Genomic DNA, 8428 nt, shown 5'->3' on the forward strand with positions numbered 1-8428 from the left:
TACCTTCACTTATTCCTTCTTGGAGGCTCCGTCTTTACATAGATCCGAGTTTCTGACTTACGTTATTTTTCTTCTCTCTAAAGACCTTCTTTCAACATTTCTCGCAAGGCTGGTTTGTGGTTAACCAATTTCCTCAATCTTTGTTTGTCTGAGAAAGTCTTTATTTGTTTTTCGCTTCTGAAGGATCATGTCTCAGGGCACAGAATTTTAGTTTGGTGGACTTTTTCTCCCAGCCCTTTGGATCTGCCTCTTTACTCTCGTCCTGCTGGATGGTTGCCGAGGAGAGTCACATGTCATTATTATCTTCATTACTCTATAGATAAGGTGTCCTCCCCGCTCCCCCAACCTTCTTTCAGGATTTTCTCTTTACCTGTGATTCTCTGTCGTTTGAAAATGATATGTCTAGGTGTGTCTATCTATGTATTTATCCTGCTTGGTGTTCTCTGAGCTGTCCCAGAAAAATTAATCTTCAATGAGGTAAGAGGCATTGAGGCTGGTGCCATGACTGTTCCCACAGTGAACTTGGTCAGTTGGCTTGAGGCAGTAAGAGGTTGAGTAGTGTGGCCATGTGTGGCGGGACAGGGGTTTGTGCCCTGGTGGTGTTATTTATACTCCAAACGTTCTCTGGTTTATGTTGACTTTATTTGCATCCACCTCACGTGATTTCGAAAGAGTCATTGTATGCCTTATTAACAAATGAAAATAAAATGCCGACAACTTTAGTTAACTCTGAAATAATACTTAATATGTTTCTAAAATATTTCTTCCCTCTCTGATACTCCTCAGTACTCCGTTGTTGCTTACTTTGTAGACATTATTTGAAAATATATGTTTGGAGTGTTCTTGTATCTTCCCTTGTATCAATGCTTTCCTTATACTTTATTCTCCTTTTCTGTTTTTTTTTTTTTTTTAATTCCAAATGTGTAGAGTCAAAAAATGACTAGAGTGCTTTCATTACAATGATTCAAAAGAGCAGGTTTGACTTGCTGTTTTCGTCTGTGTTCTCTCTGTATCCTAGCCTCGTTTCTGGGAGGTGCAAGGGACTGAGTGATTCATCTGGATCATCTGCGTCATCAGGAAAATGCCCGAGGGACAGAGGCTAGACTGGGATTTAAGATATCTGGACTGTAACCTCCACTGGCTCACTGGCTGTCTCTACATGGGGCTGCTCTGTGACTGTGGTTTGAAGGTAATCATTTCATTTCATGTTCTTTGTGTCTTTTTCCCTCTAAATTGTAGCAATTATCCTTTATCCCTTCTCCTCCACACCAGGATATTGCAAAGATTAATTATTATTAAAACAAAATGAAATTATCAATTTCTCCAGAGATGTTTGCTCTATAAATGCATGAAACGATTCTCACAATTTCCTTGTTCTTAGGGCAGTGCCTGTCGGGGGAGTATGCACTTTCTCTGTGAATGGAGCATTTTGACATTCCTTCTGGAGAAGTCTGGCGTTGATTCTAAATTGACCCTGAGGCTGAGGAAGCCTGGAATCCCAGATGGTCCTTACTCTGCCACGTAAACGTTTCCATGAATGAACATGCTGTTTTAGGCTGGTTATTCACGGATTTGGCTGTTACGTTTGCATTGATCCTGAGTAACTTTTGTCATATTTTTAGATCTCCTAAAATTTTTTTATGTCCCAGTGCTTAATCTGAGTCAGTATGTGTTCTTTTAGGTGCAGAAAACTAGAGATGGATGGAACAATTCACCTGTTAAGAAAGGACATTTGTTGTAAACTTAATACGCTGTTTAGAGGCAGGTGTTTCCAGGTAAGTTGGTGGCTCAATGTCTTGTCTTTCTGCTCCAACATCTGTAGTTTTGATGCTTCATGGTCACCAAACGGTTGCACACCTACAGACAGCAAATCTTCACATGGCCTCCTACAAGTGACGAAGTACAGGGTCCGTCCAGATGGCAAGAGAAAAGAACATGCCTTCTCCTTTCATCCAGGAACAAGAATCTTTCCCAGAAGTCCCTTCGCCTTGCATCTGTTTGGACAGAAGCGGGTCTCATGGACTCCGAGCTGCAAGGGTGGCCGGACAAAGGAGCACCTCGCTTTTTCAGCATCTGTGTTGGGAGGTGGGCAAGGAGAAAGCAAGAGGAATCACCAACCAAAGTGTTTGTCACGAATCAACCAGTTCCGTTTCTTCCTTCTTCTCTACCCCATTCACAGAAATCACTGCCTGCCATCGGCCTCCCAGCCTTGGAAACGGGCTCTGACAAACTTACCGCCAGACAGCTGACGGCTCGCATCCAGGATGGCAGACCGGGGCGTCAATATTTATGCGAATTTTGAAAGCAATCAGCTTCTGTACATAAGTGCACGAGCAGGTCTGTGTAAATTGCTTTGAAGTTTACCCTGTAAAGCACCACAACGCCGTGCAAGCTGAGGAATTGAGGGGATAATTTACACACGTGTCGATCTGTTTCTCATAACTGCCTAGTGCAAGAGGCGGGCAACCATTAACACTACTGACCTTATAAATCAGATGAACAATTAATGGGGCAGCAATTTTAATCCTAGGAACGGGGTGTAAGTAATTTCATTTCCAGCCTCTGAATGACCAAAGGTGCCTGGACGGTCAGCTTTCTGTCCAAAACACATTTGGTGTAGGTCCATCTACAGCTGGAACTCATCTGAAATGCATGGGTCTCTCTTTTTCAATCATTGTTTCTCTGATTGTCTTGCTTTTACATTGAACATTTTTTTTCTCTAACTAGTTGGACAATGGCAAGGGATAAGCTTGTAGGCAGACAGCATACAATGGAATCCACTCTGTATTAATTTATAATAGGTTTATTTTTTTCTTACAAAAAGCGTGGAAGTGGCCCCCGGGCCAGGCCCATCTGACCTGTCTGCTTTGCTGGCAGGTGTAACTGCTGAGCCCCTGAGAATGACGTCAGCATTTCTGGAGTGAGGAAGAAAGGTGAAGCAGGAAGGAAAGGCCATCTCAGGACTTGGGACATTTCCAGAAATCCCAGTAAACACACATCTTGTTGCCCCAAACCATGTCCCCTGGCCACCTTTAGCTGCAAGAGAGTCCAGCGACTATGGGTTTTTAGCTCAACGTGCGGCCATTCCTAGAAAAGTTGAAATTCTCTGAATGAGGATGAAATAAGGAAACGATATTGCCTAAGCTGCCAGCAGTGTGCACAGCGCCCATCGTCGCTAGGCATGTTATGGAGTCTCTTTCATTCATTCGCCATTACTTTCCATATCCATTGCTGGCGTAAATGTAAGAAAATGACCAGATGTCAAAAACGAATCCACCGTTTTCTTTTCTTTTTTGAATAAGCAACAGTCGCCTCCTCAGCTGTGCTTTCTTCCGAGCGGGACTGAAGTCTCTCCTGTTTTGCGTGCATTCCCATTTTCGGTGAGGCATGAGGTTTCGTTTGGACGGTGGAGTGCATTTTGGAGGACGGGATTCAGTGGGTTGTTGGAGGTTCATCATGGGACCGCCGTGCTCCCCACACCGTGCCTGGGCGGCTGGCTTCCTCTTGGAACCAGCCCTTCAGCCCCTCACAGACCCGGAGACCCTGTGAGCTTGAGGACGCCCAGGGTGTGACAGGGACTCCGAACCAGTGGCTCATCTGGGGTCCGCCTTTTGCAATCATGACAGTAATTTGAACATTCTTTTTCCTTCTAATTCTCCCCTCCCCCCGTACCACGACCCTTCTGTTCTTCATGTTCTGTATTTAGGTTTTGTCTTAGAAACCTTATTCAAATTTGCAAGTTGGAAAGCCTTAGAGAAGTCACCTTTCCTACCTTCCCACCTGTCGGAACCCTAGGGGGCCTCAGCTAGGTTCTTTGTGCAGACATCTGAAGCTGGGACACTGTGATCTCATCAGTCAGCCAGATCTGAGGAACATGTCAGAAAGGCGAAGCTTGTGTTAGGCGGAGATCTCCTACCAGATTTCACGGTCTCATTCCGACAGCGAAACTCCAAGTCTTACTTGACAAAACGACAGAAAGGACCGCCGCCCTGGCTGGGTATCACGTCGCTTGGCCTTCCCTTTGGTGAAAGCTTTGTTGATTCAGAACTGCAGGTCTCTACGAGGAAATCTGGAGGGAAAGTGTATATGAAGCACAGCAAGAATTCTGTGCAAAAGCTGAAAAACGTGATGGGGTGTGAAAGAGAAAGAAACTGAACAGTGTTGTGTGCCGTTCTGACTGTCGTCTTTAAAATTAAAAGGGTGAGTACGTGCCCTTGTAAGGATCCTTGCTCACATCCGTCTCCATTTTCAGCAAGACTGTAAAACAGGTCTTCCTTCCTCCTTCCTCCTTCCTCCTTCCTTCTTCCTCCTTCCTCCTTCCTTCTTCCTTCTTCCTCCTTCCTCCTTCCTTCTTCCTTCTTCCTCCTTCCTTCTTCCTTCTTCCTTCTTCCTCCTTCCTCCTTCCTTCTTCCTTCTTCCTCCTTCCTCCTTCCTTCTTCCTTCTTCCTCCTTCCTCCTTCCTTCTTCCTTCTTCCTCCTTCCTCCTTCCTTCTTCCTTCTTCCTCCTTCCTCCTTCCTTCTTCCTTCTTCCTCCTTCCTCCTTCCTTCTTCCTTCTTCCTCCTTCCTCCTTCCTTCTTCCTTCTTCCTCCTTCCTCCTTCCTTCTTCCTTCTTCCTCCTTCCTCCTTCCTTCTTCCTTCTTCCTCCTTCCTCCTTCCTTCTTCCTTCTTCCTCCTTCCTCCTTCCTTCTTCCTTCTTCCTCCTTCCTCCTTCCTTCTTCCTTCTTCCTCCTTCCTCCTTCCTTCTTCCTTCTTCCTCCTTCCTCCTTCCTTCTTCCTTCTTCCTCCTTCCTCCTTCCTTCTTCCTTCTTCCTCCTTCCTCCTTCCTTCTTCCTTCTTCCTCCTTCCTCCTTCCTTCTTCCTTCTTCCTCCTTCCTCCTTCCTTCTTCCTTCTTCCTCCTTCCTCCTTCCTTCTTCCTTCTTCCTCCTTCCTCCTTCCTTCTTCCTTCTTCCTCCTTCCTCCTTCCTTCTTCCTTCTTCCTCCTTCCTCCTTCCTTCTTCCTTCTTCCTCCTTCCTCCTTCCTTCTTCCTTCTTCCTCCTTCCTCCTTCCTTCTTCCTTCTTCCTCCTTCCTCCTTCCTTCTTCCTTCTTCCTCCTTCCTCCTTCCTTCTTCCTTCTTCCTCCTTCCTCCTTCCTTCTTCCTTCTTCCTCCTTCCTCCTTCCTTCTTCCTTCTTCCTCCTTCCTCCTTCCTTCTTCCTTCTTACCTACAGCAGCTGGTCTTCCTAGGCAGTCTCCCATCCAAGTACTAACTAGGCCCGGCCCTGCTTAACTTCTGAGATCAGACGAGATCGGGCATATCCAGGGTGGCATGGCCGTAGACCCATATTCGTTTTTTGAAGAGTTGTCACAACTGATTTTAACTAACCATACAGATGATGGTAGTTGAGGGTTATCAACAGTTGAAGGCCACCTTTAGAGTTCATCAAAGTCTGTTTATTCAGAGTTTACTGTCCTGTTACAATGGGGTTATGTCCTGCTACACTGATCTTAAGTTAAAAATAAAGTCAAACATACGTTTAATACACCTAACCTGTCAATCATCATAGCTTAGCCCAGCCCCCCTTAAATGTGCTCAGAACATTCACATCAGCCACATTTGGTTAATTATCTTGAGTTTCATCTCGAGGGTAACTGTCTTCCTCCTCTTCTCAGCGGAAGTGGGAGACACAGATGGATGTTTGGTAGAACATAATGGGATGTGAAAACACAAAACACAATGTCCAAAAAACGCTGGCAACACAGTACACATTGAATATCAGTTGCTAACCCTCACGATCGGCTGGCCAGTGGGGAGCTGCGGCTCGCAGCCACTACCCAGCATCACGAGGGAGCATCGTAACGCCTATCACTAGCCCGGAAAAAGATCAAACTGCAAAATTCGAAGTACAGTTTCTACTGGATGCATATTGATTTTTCCACCATCATAAAGTCAAAAAACTGTAAGTCAAACCATCGTAAGTCAGGGAGCGTTTGTAGTAAGGAAGTCAGCTACTACTGCATCCCTTCTGCTGGGAACTCAAAGGGTTTGAAAGGACAGTGCGTTTTATACAGCAAAAGGAGGAAGTCTTTAGACAGTTTTGATTGATCAGCGTCATCAGTGTCCTGTGTGGGTGGGGCCTTCTCTGAGGGTGCGATTTTTGGAAGTGGAGGTGGTAACTGTGGGGAGTGGGCAGAGAGCTTTCTGGTTACCTTTCAAGTTCATTTGACAGTCTTTCATTGGTTCACCATCAGCAGGCACATAATTGGGGACCTTCCCAGGCTTGTAGGGGTTTCCCTGTTTCAACCGAAAGACTTACTGGACCTCTGCTTTGGGTTTCAAGTCTAGGATAAGCCAGTTATGCAGGATTCTTCCATTAAACTGTGAGCTTTTTTAGCTTTTACCCAGTGCCTGGTATATAGTATAGAGTCAATAAATATTTGTAGAATATATAGCAAATATTTTACCAGAGGGATTTTCCCCCAACATTTTACTATAAAATCTTTCTAATAAATCACAGATTCTAATAGATCACAGATTCAGTAGGCTCTGGCCAGGTGAAATAGGACTTATCCGGCACGTTGCCCATGATTCTGTGGGAGAATGCGTTTTAAGTTCTAAGCGACAAGGATGCAAGAATATTTTTGGAAAACAATTCATTATTACTTGGAGTTGCCTATTAAATGATGCCTTTCTACCCACCTGTATATTTGTTCCACCAACAGACAGCACTGCCTAATTGTAATAGGCATCAGAGAATTCACTCATTATTCAAATAGATTGTCAACTTTTCAGAGCAGGGGACATGTGTTCTAATTGCTTGCAACCTTTAATGTGTTATATTTAATAACTGTGTAAAGTGTAGATCCCAAGTAAGCTGCTCGTTCGATAAGAAAACGAAATAACCTAAGTTTGTTTAGGATTCAAGTGAGACTCTTAGGCAAAGCGGATGGACCGCTGGGGTCTGTGGGGCAGTGAAGTATCCCGGCTAGGATGGCAGCGCGTCAGGAGAAGTGTCAGTGGTGACGGGAATTCCTCCGTCTGTGTGTCCACTAGAAGCCGTGGGCCGTGTGTGGCTGTTGTAATTGAAGAACTAAATTCATAATTTTAACTGAGTTAATTTAAATTTTAAATATGGCCACACGTGATCAGTGGCTTCCACACTGGGCTTTGCAGAAAGTAAGGGTGGAGGGCAACTCTGGGGCACATGGCCAGAGTTCGCATTGGAACCTAACCTTGGCCTTGCTCGGCTCTCCACTGCTCAGGTTCATGGCGCCCCTACCTGTAAGAGCTGTGATGAAGACCACGAGTCAGCTTGTGGATCAGTGTCTGGAAAGTCACATGTTGAGCCGATATATGGAATGAGCCAGTATACAGAAATGAATCAATGTATGAGAAGTACTTAGAACAGCCCCTGGAATATATCTAGAATGTGTGTGTGTGTGTGTGTGTGTGTGTGTGTATGTGTGAATACACACTTGTTATTATTATTACTTTTATGAGGAAGCTATGAGATCTACTTTAAGTAGCTAGATCATTAAATAATTGGCCTGATGTTTGCTCTCTGTTGCCTTGCAGGGTCTTGATACTTGTATCAGTTGACCGAAGGAGTTAGTCAGTGCCTTCTCCTCTGCCTCTGAGAATCAGCATTCCTATAAATTGGCCGTTTTAGCTTATATAGACAAATGATATGAAGGAAAACCGGTTTTTGCTTTTGCCATAGATTTAGCTGATGTTGACATACAGACCTCTATCCTCAGTTGTTTTTTTTTTTTTTCGCATGTGATAGATGAGGAACGTTCTTCCTCATTTCTCAGATGTGTACATTTTAGGGTCATGGGGATGTTTAGATAACACTTAAATAAATGGTTGGATCTCCAGTGTTTAGAACACGTTTCCTATGAATTATCATAATTACAACCCAGCAATAAGTATTTATCAAGTGGTTTTTCCGGGCTTTGGACTGTGTGGTTTACAGGCATTATTTCGGTTGCTCTTCAGTGCAGCCTGGTTAGGAGGACATTATCACCACCATTTTAAGGGGGGTGGACAGAGTTCAGGCATTTTGCTCCGGGTCACACAGCCAGCGAGCAGCAGAGATGGGATTTCTTCTCCTTGACTCTGAAACTGAACAGTCTGACTTTTGCCGAATGGCCTTGTCTTGCAGTATGAGGACACATTTGTTAACTCTGAGCGTGTCCGTCCACGTGCTTTTGAAAAGTCAGTGATTGAGAAATCAATTTTAAATCTGGAAAAAATTTGGAAACAGGAAACAAGACGGCTGTTGTAGAATGAGAGGCAGAAACTGTCGGTCGGTCGTGCCCCTTGTGACGGTGAAACTTCAGTGCTCTCGACGATGTTCCTCGAGAAAGCCGTTTGCTCTGGGATTTCCTCAGCTCACGCCAACGTGAAGATTCTTTTCTGAGGGAGCAAACTCCCGACTGTCCTGGTG

The 8428-nt window shown here is 44.7% G+C and overlaps 1 pseudogene; it reads right to left on the reverse strand.

Annotated features, from left to right (window-relative positions):
* Window positions 1-5200: 5200 nt before the first annotated feature.
* On the reverse strand, window positions 5201-5319 carry LOC112481256 (annotated as a pseudogene).
* Window positions 5320-8428: the final 3109 nt, after the last annotated feature.

This window comes from Pteropus alecto, unplaced genomic scaffold (assembly GCF_000325575.1).
Source record: "Pteropus alecto unplaced genomic scaffold, ASM32557v1 scaffold14, whole genome shotgun sequence".
In the NCBI taxonomy this organism is placed as follows: Eukaryota; Metazoa; Chordata; class Mammalia; order Chiroptera; family Pteropodidae; genus Pteropus; species Pteropus alecto.